The 20,718-nt window shown below is 49.5% G+C and overlaps 1 long non-coding RNA gene across 2 annotated transcripts; it reads right to left on the reverse strand.

Moving 5' to 3' along the window:
• Window positions 1-3,756: 3,756 nt before the first annotated feature.
• On the reverse strand, window positions 3,757-4,557 carry LOC142400934 (uncharacterized). Of its 2 annotated transcripts, XR_012773007.1 has the most exons (4): window positions 4,328-4,557; window positions 4,077-4,154; window positions 3,851-3,967; window positions 3,757-3,774 (listed from the first exon to the last, which is right to left on the reverse strand). It is a non-coding gene; the product is annotated as an uncharacterized LOC142400934 (long non-coding RNA). The 2 variants fall into 2 exon arrangements; XR_012773006.1 differs by having other exon boundaries at window positions 4,077-4,557.
• Window positions 4,558-20,718: the final 16,161 nt, after the last annotated feature.

Consider the following 20,718-nt stretch of genomic DNA (forward strand, 5'->3'; position numbering starts at 1 on the left):
AAGCAGGAATGGGATTCAAACCCTGGTTCGGGTAGGGGTAATGAAAATATAGAGGGTGCCAGAGGTGGAGGCAGGACAAGACACACTAGCAGATTCAGCAGACAAACTCACCTAAACAATCCTATAATCACTAACAATGCCAGCAAAAACAAATCCATACAACTCACTCCAAGCCAACTCACCCAAAATGGCCGCCTGGTTTCAAAAGGATCACATGTGCCAAACCCTCCACTTAAATAGCTTGAACTTCTTCTTTGCTTTTTCAAAAGTCTGTTTACCCTAAGTGCCCCCCCTGCTGGGCCCCCAGCTGCTATTGCATCTTCTAATCCAAATCCACTGGCTGGATTTTACTGCTTTATCTGAAACCTCCTGCACTATTTTCCTCACACTCTGTCCACTTACACCCAGCTCCCTCAACAATGAGACAACAGACTTTGCAACAAATCCTCTACATCCTACTTCCACTGGACAGATTCTAACCTTCCATCCTCGCTGCTCTGCTTCTGCCCCCAACTCCACATATCTAAGCTTTTTCCTTTCATATGCTTCCTCTACTAATTCCTCCCAAGGAACAGTCAGCTCTATGAAATAGACTCTCATTCTACTCCTAGACCACAAGACTATATCAGGCCTTAGGTTTGTAGAGGCTATTTCCTGGGGAACAACAAGCTTATTTCCTAAATCTACCTGCATCTCCCAATCACAAGCATCCTCCAAGCTGCCGTGCCTCCTTATCGTCTTTTTAACTTTCTCCCCCTCTTGAACAAACTGAATTGCAACTCTCTGTACCTTGGACCCTCCTAAGTTTACCTGCCTTCGTTTATCTTCAATACCTGCAGCTAAACTTCTTAATACTTGGTCATGTCGCCATGTATATCAAAAATCTAATACTCCTTTCCTCCATACTCCACAGTTCTTTCCAACTAAGCTTTTTCTTTTCTACACCTTCCCAATTCACCCACCGTCCCTGCTTAGCCTGAGCCACTGCCTTTGCACCCCTTAACATTTCCTCCTGTCTACGAATCTGCTCAACAACTAGCTTTCTCTTCTCCTTGGGACCTGCTCTACTCCACACTGGTGGGTATACTGTAAACTCTATGTATCTGGCTATGAGTAATTATTTTACAACGCTTACCGATGCGTTCTTCTCAGGCGTAAACTGCCAAAATGGTGCCTGTAGACTCGCCCAGCGGTTTGTAGCGAATATACATTGAGATAGACCGGCTCAAACCCTGGATGATCCAGCATACATGCTGGCTCTGCCGCCACTTCTCCTAGTAGTGCTGTGACCTAATAAAGATTAGAACTAGACATGGTAAGTGTCATTTCAGGAACAGGTAGATCCAAATGTTTACAGTGTTACCTGAGGGATCTCCATGCAGCATCTATTCTCCCTTTCTGTGGGCATTATCTCGCAAATTCCACATTGACACTTATTATTAAAAAAAAAAGGCAGTGTAATGATGTTCTGTTTTCAGGTAATGCCGGCAAATATAACAATGAAACATCTTTAGTGGCAAGTAAATGAGTTAACAGGTGAGCATGGAGAATAATTACATGCTGGTCAGAATACTATCATGTTTTTTGCATGCCATAGGCTACTGTAGAACTACATGGGCAACGCACAGCTGGCTGTTCCCAGTGAAGACAGGCTACTAAAAAGGGGTACACAGAAATATGTAGCATAAGTTTCACTTTGTGTAGTTACACTTTGGATCCAGCACCTGGTCAGGATATGATGAGGTATGTTTTTTTTGTATGTTATAGCATGTAAACCTTTTTGTCCAGAAAACTTGGTTATAAATCGCTCCCCTTATGTCAACACTGGGTTGATCATAAGCGGGTGGAGAATCATTTGCCAAACAGGACAGTGTTTGTGGGGATAAAAAGTCCAGTGCAATTTTCATGAAATTACCCACCGGCGTTTATTACAGTTGTTTTTCATAACATGTTGGCAATGTGTACTATGGGAAATAATTTGGCAGTGTTACTGTTGTACAATGCAAGGCGACATTGAGAAAGTTACTTGGTGTAGAGAGATGCCAGCAGCCATACTCACTAATGTTAGCACTGCAAATACGTGCCCACATTGCAAAATAAGTTGGGAACTTATACGTTTTGTAAGCAAAAATAATATTTTAGGTAGTCCTGATGTAGTGACTACAATTTCTGCTCTAATTAGGCTACCGTAGGCTAAGCGACTGCTAGTATCTGCGCACCTCAGTGGTTCGGACCAACCCAACTATAAACGTTTCCAGACATAACATTTCAAACTCACCATTCTGAGACGTTTTGCTGAAGGCGCTGCTGATCTGCAGTTTGTTGCTGAACTGCCTGAGCCTCGGCTTCAGGGTCCAATTCCGGGTCGAAGGCGAACGGTACGATGGTTTGCTCACCTGCCATTTCTATTTTTTTTTTCTACTAGCAGCTAACATGCGCATAGCCAAAACAGAGAATCAGACACGCCCCCATTCAGCCATGACACACCCCTCGCGCTCCTCCTTGCTTCTCATTAGGAAAACAGGGCACTGGAGAAAGCGCTGAAATGCGGCTTTCTTCTAAGAGGCCAAATCTGCGTTTTCCGGGTGAATTTTGGAGAGAGGGCTAGTGCATTTTGTGGCCGTGGCCACGACCGGCCATGACTCTCCTGGCCGCGGCCACGACCAGCCATGACTTTCCGAGGCCGCGGCCACGGCTGTAGCGACCCGACGTGAGTGCTTACCGGATGTGAGTACTCCGGATATCCGGGCGAGTATTTACGTGCTTTTCGAACATCACGAATGCTTTGCGGTACCACTGCCACCCGATGTGAGTACCGCTGTGAGTCGCGCATGAGCACACCGTTGTGCTGAAGTAATCTCACGGTTGACACGAAACAATAACAATATAAGATTAGTACGACGCCGTTTGGTGCTATTGTCTACCATTAGCCTACCTGTTCTCTGCCGTGAATGATTCTTCATTACCACTACACACGCGCTGTCAAGCAGACTGGACTGAAAGTCTTATAAACACCATTGTTTTAAAGTCAATATTGAAATATAGTAGTAAAAAAAAAAAAAAAAACATTTTCCATTTCAAAATTAAGGGGACATAAACAGTAGACTAACTGGTTTTATACGATTAATTTTGCAAAATATATACTAACTGGTTTTATATGATTACTTTTGCATACATTGGTGAATGACAAAAAAAAAATAAAAAAATAAAAAAATATATATATATATACACACACACACATACACACTCACTCTCTGTTCCAGCCACTCCATCCAAGGGCAGACAGTGGAGCACGTGGAAGTTTTTAGGTACCTGGGCACCGTCTAATGTCTGTGAGAAAGACCGGAGCCACACCAAAGACAATTTTCTGTTGTTGTGCCACCTGACATTTTTGGGGGCAATCTGTCTTTACTTCTGTATGCTACAAAAAAAATAAAAAATTAACGCTATTTGAAATTCCACTAACCGTTAAGTATCAACAAGTGTCTAATTTATGAAAACCTGGTGCATGTGTAACCAGGGGATGTTACACAGGTCAAAACTTTGACTACGCCAGTCTCATTAAGGGTGAGGCATCACTAGGGCTGCTGTACACAAACAATTTCCCCTGCAGGTTTGAAAGAACTTGAGGACACAGTTGTTGCAAAACATATACTTTCCTTTATTTTCTTCTTCTTGTATAAAACATTCTAAATGTGCAGAGTTGCAGAGAGGGCAGGCGAGTAATAAAAGCACAGTGCTACTCTGATAGAAAGGTGTATGCCTTGTGGATGCCTAGACACATAGCACATTTACATTAGGATTATAAATAGACAACAGGAAACAGAAAAAAGCTAGAACGAATAGCCACCTGTGAAGATGTGTTGATGCCATAGATGACAGCATCGAGGTGCAGATCCCAGTCATCATGAGCATCGTTCACATATTTCCTTAAGGCACGCTTGATGTTTTGGTTAGTCCGCTCATCCTTCACATTAATAAAAAAGTACAAATCAAAATGCAATAAATTATTTTTTTAAAGCATAAATTCCCTGCACGGTATGTACAAAAAAAAAAAACATTATATTTTTTATTACCTGGCCATTCGTCTGGGGGTGATAGGCACTGGAGACCGAATGCTTAATGTGGAGCATGTCAAAAATTCTCTCATTTAACTGTGGACAAATTATGTAAAAAAGATTATGGTTCCATGAATGATTTCATTCATGGAGAAGTATGATGAGCCACAAGTTTGTAAATGGGCCAGAATGACAACAACTGAACTGGATTGAAGGCAGTTCTACTGATGCAGACACCAACACTGTTACTGATGTAAAAAGCTTCTCACCTCGTTTACAAACTCCTTCCCTTGGTCAGTTATTATTCTTTGGACCATACCGAACGTGTACATGATTTTTACAAGTGCTCGGCATACCTCCACCGCTGTCTTCGAAGGAAGAGGGGCGGCAGCAACCCACTTACTGTACAGGTCGGTCATGGACATAATGTACTTATGTCCTCTTTCCGTTTCCTTCAGTGGACCAACAAGGTCCAACCCGATGACGGTCCAGGGATCTGTAACCTGACAAAAATGCCTCATATTTATGTCACCTACATTTTGCAGATGGATACATAAAAGTAACACACATTGTGTATGTTTTTTCTTGAAAGAATGCAAACCGCCTGCTTGAATTGAATAAAAACTCGCTACCTTCATGGGATGCAGGGCTGGGGCATCCGTTTGGATGGGGTCATTGAGCTGACACTTGTGGCCGCATCTCACCTTAGACAAATAATAACAACACATAGGAGAATTCTTTCCACTCACATTTTTACTGCGTGTGACGACAAAATCAGACACAGTGAGGAACTAGGCATACAAGATGATATGAATAAAATTCTGAATAAAAGTAGGCTTCTTACTTACCCAGTTCTCGACGTCCTTTGCCTGGCCGTCCCAGAAATAGCCAGCAATAGTTTTATTTCTAGTACCCCTTACACCTCTGTGGTTGCCAGACCCAGGGAGATTGTGGCACTCGTTAAGGACGGCAGTTTTTTCCGCGTCACTGGTCACCACCAGCCGCATGTACTGCCGCTTTGGTCCGACATAAAGTATGCGACGATCTATTAAAACAAGAAAAATTATAGGCCCAACGAATTTAGACTTTTTGATAAGGCTACGTGAGGTTAAGTCCTGATCACGAATCATCTCCTTGGCTCGCTGCCAAGTGCTAGTCAGCATCAAGTGAATTCCACACTGACATTCTGACAAAACATCAGAGTAAAACAACAAAAAAGTCTTGATCGCACATCATCTCCTTGGCTCGTTGTCGTGAACGCTGCCTTTATAAGTGCTAGTAAGCATCAAGCGACAGTTCTGGCAAACATTGACATTCTGACAAAACAGAGTAAAACAACAAAATGTAATAACATGATTAATCCATGGATCCATGGAGGGAGATGGCGGCGCACAGAGTTGCAGCGGCCCGGAGCTCCCAATGCTGGCATATGTTTTTGTTTATTTTGGTAGCACTTAGTATTATTTCAACAAGTTTTCAAACACTGACAGTGAAATACAGCCGAAATGAACTTTTAGAGCTCAACAACGCAGCATTTCGCCAAATCCCAGCGGATTTCGCCATCCCTGCCGAGATCACTAGATCACCATCCAGCACTCCCGGGTCCGAGAAGCGGGGGAGGAAACGCTGTGAGCGGTGGCAGAAGAGGGGAAAACGCGGAGGAGTGTGGGCTAGGCTCAAGGCTCACCCATTCAAACCCCCGCTTCCTACCATCTTCCTCTCGAATGCCCGTTCGATCCGCAACAAGATGGACGAGATCCGACTGGAACTAGCCTCAGGAAAACGGATTAACAACTGCTGTAGCTTAATTTTTACGGAAACCTGGCTGGATAACACGACCCCGGCCTCGGCCATCGAGCTAACCGGACGCACTGCCTACCGAGCGGACAGAACAGCTGACTCGGGTAAGAAGCTGGGAGGAGGTCTGTGTATCTATACCAATGACTTGTGGTGTACAAATGTCACAGTTGTTGGCAAACATTGTTGCCCCGACGTAGAAGTTTTGCTGCTCCAATGTAGACCGTTTCATTTACCACGAGAATTTTCTGCTGTTTACATCTGTGCTGTTTACATCCCACCCAACGCCAATGCTAAGCTAGCTCTAGCTAGGCTACAGGACATTGTAAACAAAAGCCTGGTGGCACATCCGGACAGTATCTTTATTGCGGCGGGGGATTTTAATCACGCCGATTTAAAGGCTGTACTTCACTCTTTCCATCGCAATGTGAAATGTGCTACTAGAGGGAGGAACACACTTGATCAAGTTTACACCAACATAGCCAAGGCCTACAGAACCCAAGCGTACCCCCACCTGGGTCTTTCTGATCATGTTTCGCTCCTCCTGCACCCTTGGTACACCCCCAAAATCAGAACTAGTAGGCCCGAAGTCAGGTCTGTCAGGATTTGGCCTGTGGACGCCATCCCTAGGCTCCTGGACTGTTTTAGCTCCACAGACTGGGACATTTTCAGTGGTCAGGGAGTGCAGACACGTAGGTCCCTGAATACATTTTTAGTCACAGTCCTTGACATAACCTTCTGTGTGGACATTGTTACATCCTGGAAGCAGATCCGTGTCTTCCCAAACGTCAAGCCTTGGATGACACCAAAGCTACAATTACTATTACAAGCCAGAAATGCAGCGTACAGAACCAGTGACACTCACCCCTATCATTGCAAAATGCTTTGAGAGACTGGTCATTAAATACATTAAAGCCTCCATACCGCCATCATTAGATCATAATCAGTTTGCTTACCGGAAGAACAGGTCGACAGAGGATGCCATTGCCATTGTGTTTCATACTCTATTGGAACATCTCGAGCACAAGAACACATATGGAAGACTCCTTTTTCTCGACTTTAGCTCAGCATTTAATACCATACTGCCAAACAGGCTGTAGCGTTACCGGGTATTTATATACCTATTAAATATAAGGATTTATGAGATGTTCTTACAGTCTCAAATAAACCTTACCTCGAATTCAGGGCACCACCTACCTAGGTTTTGACTTAATTTAAGTCACAGTCAGGTAGGAAAACTGTTCGAAATCTTACGATCCTGGTGTTAAATTAATCATTCAATTAATATTCAATTAATAATCAGTCTCATATCTCGCTACTTTCGTGAAGTTCTCGTTTGGTTGGACAGACATTACGTAAAGAAAGCATACGACACAATCTGTGATTATAACATATATATATAGATATATGAGCTGTTTATTACAATGATATGATCTTAGACATGAACCTTTAAACAAACAGGAGATGCATGGAATATGGGTGATTATATAAAAACACTTAGTGAATATAAAATAAAATATGGGAATGGAGAGTTACTGGATTTATTCAAATAGTTTGGGTTGGCTGACTATTTGAATCTAAATACTGACATTTCGGATTAATTTATCATTCTGTGAAAGCCTCGAGACATCCATCAAACCCACTTTAAGGTGAAAACGGGTCGGTCTTACTGTGCTGAAGTTCTGTTCAGTCGGTTCGGACCATGGTAGCGGCCACGCGGGTCCGAGGGGATTTCTTTTCCGCTCTCTGGGCCTTCCTGGCTGTGGTGGCTGACTTTTTAGCTTCTCAGTTGCTTCTTTCCACCGGGAAACGGGGACGATGGTGTCGAGGGCTTTGCTGTTAGATGATCGAATCTTCTGATGTCAGTGGGTCCGTTGCTTCTCTGATGAAGTGAACTTAAGTTCACAGAAGATTAATAAAAGGTTGCTTGGAGTTGGCTTTCTTGGTAGGAAAAGGTGATGATGGCGTGAAACAGCGGAGGTTAGGACGTGCGACGTAGAAGGACGTGGATGGCGAGGGACGAACAAAAACACGTAAAACGTGCATCTTCAGAGTATTTCAATCTGTTTCTTTGTTCGGGTCTTCCTCGTCTTTCTTTGGGTCCTGCTCCGTCCTTCTCCTTCCTCCCCTCCGTCGTCTTCTCCACGGCTCATACTCTCATCTTTCCGTGCTCTTCAAATCTCTCTGAGCAACTCATCTGATCAATTCTCCATTGTTCTCCCTCTGAAAACAAGAGCGTGCTTCTGGAAAACAACGAAGAAGAGACAAGACGCCTGAAGCGGGCCAGCAAACGAGAGAACTAGAGAGCCAGAGAGAGCCTGTGTTTTCCGCGGGTTCCGGGTTTTGACTCTCGGAGGCGGTGCTTACACTACTTTTTCAGCCAATGACATGCTTGAACTGTGTGCATGTCTGTGTAAGGTGATCTGTGCCATATGGGGATTTCTGGATTTAGACAAAGAACTCTTATTTCTCCATTACTCCATCTCATAGAACATTTGTCTCGGTGATTCTGAAAACACCACATCTTGTTAAGATATGCAGATTAAAGATATAACATAGACTTGTAATATAAAGACATCAAAATAACACACATGATAAAGACAATTATGACTTTCAAAATTCAGATGAATATCTATGAAATCGTGACATATGAATAGTGAGCCATACAATGTTCATTTTCTGTGTTAACAATGGGGACACTAAACAAATACCAAATAGATACCGAAGGGACATCGTTAGAAGTTACTAGTTGCATATATTGTCCATTTTACTGAGTCCTCTGGGATTTAAATGTTCAACTAATCAACACTGCAGACCACTAGGGGGCAATGTGGTTCCATCAGGCAGGTTGGGCGTTTTCCACCAAAATCAGTTCTTTGTCAATATTTAAGCCAGAATCGTACAAATTGTCTCTATATGCGTCTTGTGATCAAGCTGGAAACCTGAAAGAAATTGTACACGGTTATCAAACACATTTAATATAGTTTTAAGATTCGACTAAAAGTGAGTCTTCTCAGTTCGTGTGTAGCCATCTGGTCGGTTTGCTGGTGAAAAGGGGTGTTAAAGTGTCAACTTTCGAGTTATGGTCTAGATAAGATAGTAAGTGTCCCACTTTTCAAAGAGTGAGTTCTTTGTTCGTTAGAGTCTATCCCAATCTTTATTGCAGCGTCTGTTGCGAGTTCGACTCCCCAAAAGCTCTTAAGAGAGTAGAAGTTGAACGTAAATTAGGCAGTTTCTGTCTCTTTTCCCTTTGTGGAAAGAAAATGAAGATCTGGTTTATATCCACATACGTAAACATCCCCCACAGGAATGTTGGTTTTGTCAAAGTTTGAAAAACTCTTAATCCACACGGCACTGTGACTGCTACAAGGCTACACAGTAAACTGCACACACTTGGTCTGAACACTACACTATGCAACTGGATTCTGGACTTTTTAACACACCGTACACAGCATGTAAGGATTGGCAAGCACATTTCCCGCACCCTGCCCATGAACACCGGGGCCCCCCAAGGGTGTGTGCTAAGTCCACTTCTCTACACACTTTTCACTCATGACTGCTGCTCCCTCTCACCATCAAACCTCATTGTTAAATTTGCAGATGATACAACAGTACTTGGTCTCATCACTGGGAACGACGAGACCTCATACAGGAGGGAGGCGGAGAGTCTGGTGGAGTGGTGTGGTGACCACAACCTTGATCTGAACACCACCAAGACCAAGGAGATGGTCATAGACTTTCGTAGGGCCAGACACCCCCCACATGCTCCACTCGTAATCGGAGGGGAGGAGGTGGAGAGGGTGTCTAATTTTAAGTTCCTGGGCGTGACTGTATCTGACAACCTGTCCTGGGGGATCAACATCACCTCTGCCGTGAGTAAAGCACAACAACGCCTCTTTTACCTCAGGAAACTGAAGTGGGCAAAACTCCCTCAAGGACTAATGATTAACTTCTACCACTGCGCTGTAGAGAGTGTGCTCACCTACGGGCTACTGGTGTGGTTCTCCAGCTGCACCAGAGCAGACAAGGAGGCACTCCACAGAGTGGTCAAGGCTGCGGGGAGGATCATTGAGAAGAGCCTCCCGGAGATCTCTGCAGTCTTCACCTCCCCGCTGCCTACGCCGGGTGAACAACATCTTAGTGGACCAGTTCCACCCAGCACACCATCTTTTCCAGCGACTGCCCTCTGGCAGAAGATTCCGGTCCATCCGCTCCAGGACCAGCAGACTGACCAACAGTCTGTATCCACAGGCTGGCAGACTGCTGAACAAACAACCTGCCCCTGCACCCCCCCCCCCTCCCACTTCCAACTCCCCTCGGTAACATAACTCCACCATAACCACCATTAATAACTGTGAACTGGACTGCATTGCTGCATTGTACACTACTTACCATCTACCGCAGACAGCAGCCCCCTGCCCCGCCCCACTTCCAACCCCCCTCGGTAACATATCTCCACCATAACCATACCACCATTAATAATAATTGTGAACCGGACTGCATTGTTGCACTGTACACTACCTACCATCTATTGCAGACAACAACCCCCCCCCCCCCCACGACAAACCTCATATTCAACTGCACTAGCACTATTGCACTTTGGGTAATGTTATTTAATGTGATTTATATTATTTGTTATTATTTCTTTTCATATTGGGTGGGGTATTTATTTATACTTGAATGCCAGTGGTGATGGTGACGCTACAAACAAATTTCGTTGTAAACTCTGTTTAACAATGACAATAAATAATATGTCATATCATATCATATCAATGACAGCAATAAATGCGCCTCCGCTTCCGAGTAAGCGGATAGGTAGGCCTATAATTGCTTTCAGTACAAAGTTTTTCGATGCGCGGCGAACCTTCCACTTTCCACCTTTCCTCCTTCCCCCAGAGGGGCAAAACTTGCCCCGTCTCGAAAAAAGTTTTTACATTCTCATAAAATTATGTCAAGTCAGGAATGTGATGAAATTGGGCTTACCTTTCAGTACAAAGTTTTTCGATGCACGGCGAACCTTCCATCTTTCCTCCTTCCCCCAGAGGGGCAAAACTTGCCCCGTCTCTAAAAACGTTTTTACATTCTCATAAAAGCCTTCCATCTTCTGTCAGGAGTCTGACCACAGATTCTCTCCTCCTACTCAACTAGGTCTGTGCTACTCAAATTACGTAGCTGAGGTAAAACTGTCGTAAATACGCGCCAAATACGCGCCCGGATATCCGGAGTACTCACATCCAATAAGCACTCACGTCGGGTCGCTACAACGACCAGCCATGACTTTCAGAGGCCGCGGCCATTACTGAGGGAGCAGCCATTAATGACGCTGAGACAGACGTTGCGAACAGGAGTAATAGTTTAGAGTATTCCTATTCCTAACTATTGTTATATCATTGGACATATATTCAAAAGTAAGGGCCGTGACTAATACTTTTGTAGTCAACACGAAAGACGGTTGGATACATTTTCTATTAACAATCTCAATTCATTATAGCCCAGATGAAATTATATAAAAATTAACCTGAAGCTATGAAATTTGGTTATTTTAATTTTATATACAAATTTGGACTTGTTGAGATTCGCATCCGTTAATTCAATCAGGTAAACAAATTATGATGTAGTTATATCATATCATTCCATCACAGACTCGCTTTAAAGTACGACCAGCAGGGGGTGCACTTCTCGGCATAACACCGGCTATAAACATATCCTAGTTTAACGTTTGCTGGCTACGATTTCGGCAGACACAAATACAGTACAATAATATTCTATTGACAAAATACAACCAATAATAATGTTGAATCCTACCTGTGAAAGGTAATCCCCTGACTCCTGTTCGCAACGTCTGTCTCAGCCTCATTAATGGCTGCTCCCTCAGTAATGGCCGCGGCCTCGGAAAGTCATGGCTGGTCGTGGCCGCGGCCTCGGAAAGTCGTGGCCGCGGCCACAAAATGTGCTCGGCCTTGCTGGAATTTTGAGAACACCTGGGGGTATAACATCCTGAAGCCTCCGCAAGCCCATTTAAAGCGCCGCTACTATACCATGCCATGGGAACTTTAAGGAAAAATGGGTCTGGGTACCTTCTGTCTGTTAAATCCAGCTTTTTTTCTTTGACCAGTACACTCACCACACTATTTACTACAGTCCAATAAAGCACCTTTAACTGTCTCTAGTTGATTACAGTAGACTTACTGATCTCTGAGGGTCTGAGCATTTCAAAGGTTACTGTGTCTGATGTGGGCCTGTCGGATCATTCCTGTGTTTTCTTTGAGAGTACGATTTCACTGCACACAAATGTCTCGGCAGCAGTGATCTCAAAACGGTGTAGAACTGAAAACAGCAGTGAGATCTTTAACCAGGTCTTCTCTTTAACACCTGCCCTGTCCAGGGCTTCAGTCAATGAGCTCGTCAGTAGCTTCGATGCTAAAATGTTAAATGTTATGGATGCTATTGCTCCCATTAAGGTGAAGGTTATCTCTGGAAGGAAGAAGTCTCCATGGCCAAATTCCACACTGGTGAAAAATGGGAAAAGAGAGTGTCGGAAAGCTGAGCGCAGATGGAGAAAAACAAATCTCCAGGGTCATTCTAATATCTATAAAGAAAAACTTCACTCTTATCATTTACAACTGAGGAATGCAAGAAAGTCCTACTTCTCTGACTTCATCACCAAAAACAGTCCTAATGCTCGGGCCTTATTGGCTACAGTTGACAGGCTAACAAACCCTCCTGTGATAGTGGCAACTGAACTTCATTCCACCATGGCCTGCAATGACTTTGCCAAATTCTTCACAGACAAAATCCAAAATATTAGACAAGCAGTTGGTCCATCAGCAGCAGGTTCAACATATGTACCGTTTAAACACCATGACACATTATGTTTTGAAATATATGATTTTTTTTTATCATATTTTTAAAATCAGCCTTTCTTCAAAAAACAGGACAGTCCAGATAACAAGCCACAGATAACTAGCCAACATAGTCGCCAAAGCCATGGCAGCTGCGGTGCCGCGGGTAGCCTAACCTTCGCCCAAACACACACAGGCACGGATGTCAGCTAACTCATGAAATAAAAAGTCTGGATTAACGAATGCTCAGCACATAGATAACAACTGTCCACAGGCGAACCAAAAAATAGATGGGTAATTTGTTGAAATGGCATTAAGGGAATTTGATTCACCCAGCTGGAGCCTTTCTGTGTGGAGTTTGCATGTTCTCCCCGTGTATGCGTGGGTTCTCTCCGGGTACTCCGGCTTCCTCCCACTGTCCAAAAAATCATGCATGTTAGGTTGATTGGCATCTCTAAATTGTCCTTAGGAGTGAGTGTGAGCGTGCATGGTTGTTTGTCTCGTTTGTCTCTATGTAGCCCTGTGATGGACTGGCGGCCTGTCCAGGGTGTACCCCGCCTCTCGCCCATTGACTGCTGGTATAGGCTCCAGCCCGCCCGCGACCCGATCGACGGATTCAGCGGTATAGATAATGGATGGATGGATGGAATTTGATTCATTTGGATTTTCGTTTATTTGATTGAACTGGATCATAATTGGCTTGAATTGGACTGGAGCTTTAAAGTGCCTTCAGATGACATTGTTACAGTTGTGTGCGATATTCAATTCAATTCAATTCAAATTCAAAAATACTTTATTTATCCCAGAGGGAAATTATATGAAAAAAACTGAATTTAAATTGGATTGAATGGTGTTGATTGAAGCATTTTGCACAGCCATCCATGCCGGTATAATTCCTTGTTTGACTGTAACTTCTTGCTGAAGATCGCTGTCAACTTTCCTTCTGATGAATGTCTGATCCAGATAACTGTGGGACAATTTCTTATCACATGTATGTCCAGAGCTTGTGCTTTGGCATTGCTAACCCATCCAAAGCTTTAGAAAACTTTTTATCATGTTCGCAACACTCATCTTGTTGGCTGGATATGATCTGTTCTGACCCTTGAAATTGATCCAGTATGTCCTCAATTCCATTTCTCCTCCTACTTGTATCAATGATGCTGAATATGTTATGGTTGCCCCACCTGTTCGAAGGGTAAGATCATGTCTCCTTTCGGCAGACATGTAGGCAACACAGCATTGTGAGTCTTTTATTAAGATTTAACTTTACTTTATTGTCATCCACACGAATGTTAACGCGCAATGACTCCTCTGCTTTCAACCCACCCAGGTCGGCACCTGTTGAACACTCATGCACAGGGTCACAAACTCATTGAGACCATTCACTGGAGCGCTGGGAAGCCAATCACAGCACCCAGGGAGCATAGGGGTGTGGTGCCTTGCTCAAGGGCACCTCGGCTGTGAAAAGGAGGTGGACTGATACCCCTCCAGCTGTCAGTTCCACCAATCTTTTCAGCAGCGAAAGAGGGAATCGAACCGCCGACCCGCTCCAGCCACTGAGCCACAAATATGTTTAATATTGATTTGTTAGTTGCTCCTCAGTCTTGACCTACCAACACCTCATTGAATTATTCACCTTTTATATTTAATCTTCAACTTTTCAGCGTGATGCCTCCAAGTCAGCCCTTCATCAAAAATGACCTTACCCCCTTGCCCTGTGTGAGCCCCTGCTCTATGTGAGCCCCTGCTCTGTGTGAGCCCCTGCCCTGTGTGAGCCCCTGCTCTATGTGAGCCCCTGCCCTATGTGAGCCCCTGCTCTGTGTGAGCCCCTGCCCTGTGTGAGCCCCTGCTCTATGTGAGCCCCTGCCCTGTGTGAGCCCCTGCTCTTTGTGAGCCCCTGCTCTGTGTGAGCCCCTGCTCTATGTGAGCCCCTGCCCTGTGTGAGCCCCTGCTCTATGTGAGCCCCTGCTCTATGTGAGCCCCTGCCCTGTGTGAGCCCCTGCTCTTTGTGAGCCCCTGCTCTGTGTGAGCCCCTGCTCTATGTGAGCCCCTGCCCTGTGTGAGCCCCTGCTCTGTGTGAGCCCCTGCCCTATGTGAGCCCCTGCTCTGTGTGAGCCCCTGCTCTATGTGAGCCCCTGCTCTGTGTGAGCCCCTGCTCTTTGTGAGCCCCTGCTCTATGTGAGCCCCTGCTCTTTGTGAGCCCCTGCCCTATGTGAGCCCCTGCTCTTTGTGAGCCCCTACTCTTTGTGAGCCCCTGCTCTGTGTGAGCCCCTGCCCTATGTGAGCCCCTGCTCTTTGTGAGCCCCTGCTCTTTGTGAGCCCCTGCTCTGTGTGAGCCCCTGCCCTATGTGAGCCCCTGCTCTATGTGAGCCCCTGCCCTATGTGAGCCCCTGCTCTATGTGAGCCCCTGCTCTGTGTGAGCCCCTGCCCTATGTAAGCCCCTGCTCTTTGTGAGCCCCTGCTCTTTGTGAGCCCCTGCTCTATGTGAGCCCCTGCTCTATGTGAGCCCCTGCTCTTTGTGAGCCCCTGCTCTGTGTGAGCCCCTGCCCTATGTGAGCCCCTGCTCTATGTGAGCCCCTGCCCTATGTGAGCCCCTGCTCTATGTGAGCCCCTGCTCTGTGTGAGCCCCTGCCCTATGTAAGCCCCTGCTCTTTGTGAGCCCCTGCTCTATGTGAGCCCCTGCTCTTTGTGAGCCCCTGCCCTGTGTGAGCCCCTGCTGTTTGTGAGCCCCTGCCCTATGTGAGCCCCTGCCCTATGTGAGCCCCTGCCCTATGTAAGCCCCTGCTCTTTGTGAGCCCCTGCTCTTTGTGAGCCCCTGCTCTATGTGAGCCCCTGCTCTGTGTGAGCCCCTGCTCTTTGTGAGCCCCTGCCCTGTGTGAGCCCCTGCTGTTTGTGAGCCCCTGCCCTATGTGAGCCCCTGCTCTATGTGAGCCCCTCCCCTGTGTGAGCCCCTGCTCTATGTGAGCCCCTGCCCTATGTGAGCCCCTGCTCTATGTGAGCCCCTGCTCTGTGTGAGCCCCTGCTCTATGTGAGCCCCTGCCCTGTGTGAGCCCCTGCTCTGTGTGAGCCCCTGCTCTGTGTGAGCCCCTGCCCTATGTGAGCCCCTGCTCTATGTGAGCCCCTCCCCTGTGTGAGCCCCTGCTCTGTGTGAGCCCCTGCTCTATGTGAGCCCCTGCTCTGTGTGAGCCCCTGCCCTATGTGAGCCCCTGCCCTATGTGAGCCCCTGCTGTTTGTGAGCCCCTGCCCTATGTGAGCCCCTGCTCTATGTGAGCCCCTCCCCTGTGTGAGCCCCTGCTCTGTGTGAGCCCCTGCTCTATGTGAGCCCCTGCTCTGTGTGAGCCCCTGCTCTATGTGAGCCCCTGCCCTGTGTGAGCCCCTGCTCTGTGTGAGCCCCTGCTCTGTGTGAGCCCCTGCCCTATGTGAGCCCCTGCTCTATGTGAGCCCCTCCCCTGTGTGAGCCCCTGCTCTGTGTGAGCCCCTGCTCTATGTGAGCCCCTGCCCTATGTGAGCCCCTGCCCTATGTGAGCCCCTGCCCTATGTGAGCCCCTGCTCTATGTGAGCCCCTGCCCTATGTGAGCCCCTGCTCTATGTGAGCCCCTGCCCTGTGTGAGCCCCTGCCCTATGTGAGCCCCTGCCCTGTGTGAGCCCCTGCTCTATGTGAGCCCCTGCCCTATGTGAGCCCCTGCTCTATGTGAGCCCCTGCCCTGTGTGAGCCCCTGCCCTATGTGAGCCCCTGCCCTGTGTGAGCCCCTGCCCTGTGTGAGCCCCTGCTCTATGTGAGCCCCTGCCCTGTGTGAGCCCCTGCCCTATGTGAGCCCCTGCTCTATGTGAGCCCCTGCTCTGTGTGAGCCCCTGCTCTATGTGAGCCCCTGCTCTTTGTGAGCCCCTGCTCTTTGTGAGCCCCTGCCCTATGTGAGCCCCTGCTCTATGTGAGCCCCTGCCCTATGTGAGCCCCTGCTCTATGTGAGCCCCTGCTCTGTGTGAGCCCCTGCCCTATGTAAGCCCCTGCTCTTTGTGAGCCCCTGCTCTATGTGAGCCCCTGCTCTTTGTGAGCCCCTGCCCTGTGTGAGCCCCTGCTGTTTGTGAGCCCCTGCCCTATGTGAGCCCCTGCCCTATGTGAGCCCCTGCCCTATGTAAGCCCCTGCTCTTTGTGAGCCCCTGCTCTTTGTGAGCCCCTGCTCTATGTGAGCCCCTGCTCTGTGTGAGCCCCTGCTCTTTGTGAGCCCCTGCCCTGTGTGAGCCCCTGCTGTTTGTGAGCCCCTGCCCTATGTGAGCCCCTGCTCTATGTGAGCCCCTCCCCTGTGTGAGCCCCTGCTCTATGTGAGCCCCTGCCCTATGTGAGCCCCTGCTCTATGTGAGCCCCTGCTCTGTGTGAGCCCCTGCTCTATGTGAGCCCCTGCCCTGTGTGAGCCCCTGCTCTGTGTGAGCCCCTGCTCTGTGTGAGCCCCTGCCCTATGTGAGCCCCTGCTCTATGTGAGCCCCTCCCCTGTGTGAGCCCCTGCTCTGTGTGAGCCCCTGCTCTATGTGAGCCCCTGCTCTGTGTGAGCCCCTGCCCTATGTGAGCCCCTGCCCTATGTGAGCCCCTGCTGTTTGTGAGCCCCTGCCCTATGTGAGCCCCTGCTCTATGTGAGCCCCTCCCCTGTGTGAGCCCCTGCTCTGTGTGAGCCCCTGCTCTATGTGAGCCCCTGCTCTGTGTGAGCCCCTGCTCTATGTGAGCCCCTGCCCTGTGTGAGCCCCTGCTCTGTGTGAGCCCCTGCTCTGTGTGAGCCCCTGCCCTATGTGAGCCCCTGCTCTATGTGAGCCCCTCCCCTGTGTGAGCCCCTGCTCTGTGTGAGCCCCTGCTCTATGTGAGCCCCTGCCCTATGTGAGCCCCTGCCCTATGTGAGCCCCTGCCCTATGTGAGCCCCTGCTCTATGTGAGCCCCTGCCCTATGTGAGCCCCTGCTCTATGTGAGCCCCTGCCCTGTGTGAGCCCCTGCCCTATGTGAGCCCCTGCCCTGTGTGAGCCCCTGCTCTATGTGAGCCCCTGCCCTATGTGAGCCCCTGCTCTATGTGAGCCCCTGCCCTGTGTGAGCCCCTGCCCTATGTGAGCCCCTGCCCTGTGTGAGCCCCTGCCCTGTGTGAGCCCCTGCTCTATGTGAGCCCCTGCCCTGTGTGAGCCCCTGCCCTATGTGAGCCCCTGCTCTATGTGAGCCCCTGCTCTGTGTGAGCCCCTGCTCTATGTGAGCCCCTGCTCTTTGTGAGCCCCTGCTCTTTGTGAGCCCCTGCCCTATGTGAGCCCCTGCTCTATGTGAGCCCCTGCCCTATGTAAGCCCCTGCTCTTTGTGAGCCCCTGCTCTTTGTGAGCCCCTGCTCTTTGTGAGCCCCTGCCCTATGTGAGCCCCTGCTCTATGTGAGCCCCTCCCCTGTGTGAGCCCCTGCTCTGTGTGAGCCCCTGCTCTTTGTGAGCCCCTGCTCTGTGTGAGCCCCTGCTCTATGTGAGCCCCTGCTCTATGTGAGCCCCTGCTCTGTGTGAGCCCCTGCTCTGTGTGAGCCCCTGCTCTATGTGAGCCCCTGCTCTGTGTGAGCCCCTGCTCTATGTGAGCCCCTGCTCTATGTGAGCCCCTCCCCTGTGTGAGCCCCTGCTCTATGTGAGCCCCTGCTCTGTGTGAGCCCCCGCTCTATGTGAGCCCCCGCTCTATGTGAGCCCCTGCTCTGTGTGAGCCCCTACTCTTTGTGAGCCCCTGCTCTGTGTGAGCCCCTGCTCTATGTGAGCCCCTGCCCTATGTGAGCCCCTGCCCTATGTGAGCCCCTGCTCTGTGTGAGCCCCTACTCTTTGTGAGCCCCTGCTCTATGTGAGCCCCTGCTCTGTGTGAGCCCCTGCTCTATGTGAGCCCCTGCTCTATGTGAGCCCCTGCCCTGTGTGAGCCCCTGCTCTATGTGAGCCCCTGCTCTGTGTGAGCCCCTGCTCTATGTGAGCCCCTGCCCTGTGTGAGCCCCTGCTCTGTGTGAGCCCCTGCTCTGTGTGAGCCCCTGCCCTATGTGAGCCCCTGCTCTGTGTGAGCCCCTGCCCTGTGTGAGCCCCTGCTCTATGTGAGCCCCTGCCCTATGTGAGCCCCTGCTCTATGTGAGCCCCTGCTCTATGTGAGCCCCTGCTCTGTGTGAGCCCCTGCCCTATGTAAGCCCCTGCTCTTTGTGAGCCCCTGCTCTTTGTGAGCCCCTGCTCTATGTGAGCCCCTGCTCTGTGTGAGCCCCTGCTCTTTGTGAGCCCCTGCTCTATGTGAGCCCCTGCTCTATGTGAGCCCCTGCTCTATGTGAGCCCCTGCCCTATGTGAGCCCCTGCCCTATGTGAGCCCCTGCTCTGTGTAAGCCCCTACTCTTTGTGAGCCCCTGCTCTGTGTGAGCCCCTGCCCTATGTGAGCCCCTGCTCTGTGTGAGCCCCTGCCCTGTGTGAGCCCCTGCTCTATGTGAGCCCCTGCCCTATGTGAGCCCCTGCTCTATGTGAGCCCCTGCTCTATGTGAGCCCCTGCTCTGTGTGAGCCCCTGCTCTATGTGAGCCCCTGCTCTATGTGAGCCCCTGCCCTATGTGAGCCCCTGCCCTATGTGAGCCCCTGCTCTGTGTAAGCCCCTACTCTTTGTGAGCCCCTGCTCTATGTGAGCCCCTGCTCTATGTGAGCCCCTGCTCTTTGTGAGCCCCTGCTCTATGTGAGCCCCTGCTCTGTGTGAGCCCCTGCTCTATGTGAGCCCCTGCCCTGTGTGAGCCCCTGCTCTGTGTGAGCCCCTGCCCTATGTGAGCCCCTGCTCTGTGTGAGCCCCTGCTCTATGTGAGCCCCTGCTCTGTGTGAGCCCCTGCTCTTTGTGAGCCCCTGCTCTATGTGAGCCCCTGCTCTTTGTGAGCCCCTGCCCTATGTGAGCCCCTGCTCTTTGTGAGCCCCTGCTCTTTGTGAGCCCCTACTCTTTTTGAGCCCCTGCCCTATGTGAGCCCCTGCTCTTTGTGAGCCCCTGCTCTTTGTGAGCCCCTGCTCTGTGTGAGCCCCTGCCCTATGTGAGCCCCTGCTCTATGTGAGCCCCTGCCCTATGTGAGCCCCTGCTCTATGTGAGCCCCTGCTCTGTGTGAGCCCCTGCCCTATGTAAGCCCCTGCTCTGTGTGAGCCCCTGCCCTATGTGAGCCCCTGCTCTATGTGAGCCCCTGCTCTATGTGAGCCCCTGCTCTGTGTGAGCCCCTGCCCTATGTGAGCCCCTGCTCTATGTGAGCCCCTGCCCTATGTGAGCCCCTGCTCTATGTGAGCCCCTGCTCTTTGTGAGCCCCTGCTCTTTGTGAGCCCCTGCTCTATGTGAGCCCCTGCTCTATGTGAGCCCCTGCTCTTTGTGAGCCCCTGCTCTGTGTGAGCCCCTGCTCTTTGTGAGCCCCTGCCCTATGTGAGCCCCTGTTGTTTGTGAGCCCCTGCCCTATGTGAGCCCCTGCTCTATGTGAGCCCCTGCCCTATGTGAGCCCCTGCTCTATGTGAGCCCCTGCTCTGTGTGAGCCCCTGCCCTATGTAAGCCCCTGCTCTTTGTGAGCCCCTGCTCTATGTGAGCCCCTGCTCTGTGTGAGCCCCTGCTCTTTGTGAGCCCCTGCCCTGTGTGAGCCCCTGCTGTTTGTGAGCCCCTGCCCTATGTGAGCCCCTGCCCTATGTGAGCCCCTGCCCTATGTAAGCCCCTGCTCTTTGTGAGCCCCTGCTCTTTGTGAGCCCCTGCTCTATGTGAGCCCCTGCCCTGTGTGAGCCCCTGCTGTTTGTGAGCCCCTGCCCTATGTGAGCCCCTGCTCTATGTGAGCCCCTCCCCTGTGTGAGCCCCTGCTCTATGTGAGCCCCTGCCCTATGTGAGCCCCTGCTCTATGTGAGCCCCTGCTCTGTGTGAGCCCCTGCTCTATGTGAGCCCCTGCCCTGTGTGAGCCCCTGCTCTGTGTGAGCCCCTGCTCTGTGTGAGCCCCTGCCCTATGTGAGCCCCTGCTCTATGTGAGCCCCTCCCCTGTGTGAGCCCCTGCTCTGTGTGAGCCCCTGC

Source organism: Odontesthes bonariensis, chromosome 15 (assembly GCF_027942865.1).
Source record: "Odontesthes bonariensis isolate fOdoBon6 chromosome 15, fOdoBon6.hap1, whole genome shotgun sequence".
NCBI lineage: Eukaryota > Metazoa > Chordata > Actinopteri > Atheriniformes > Atherinopsidae > Odontesthes > Odontesthes bonariensis.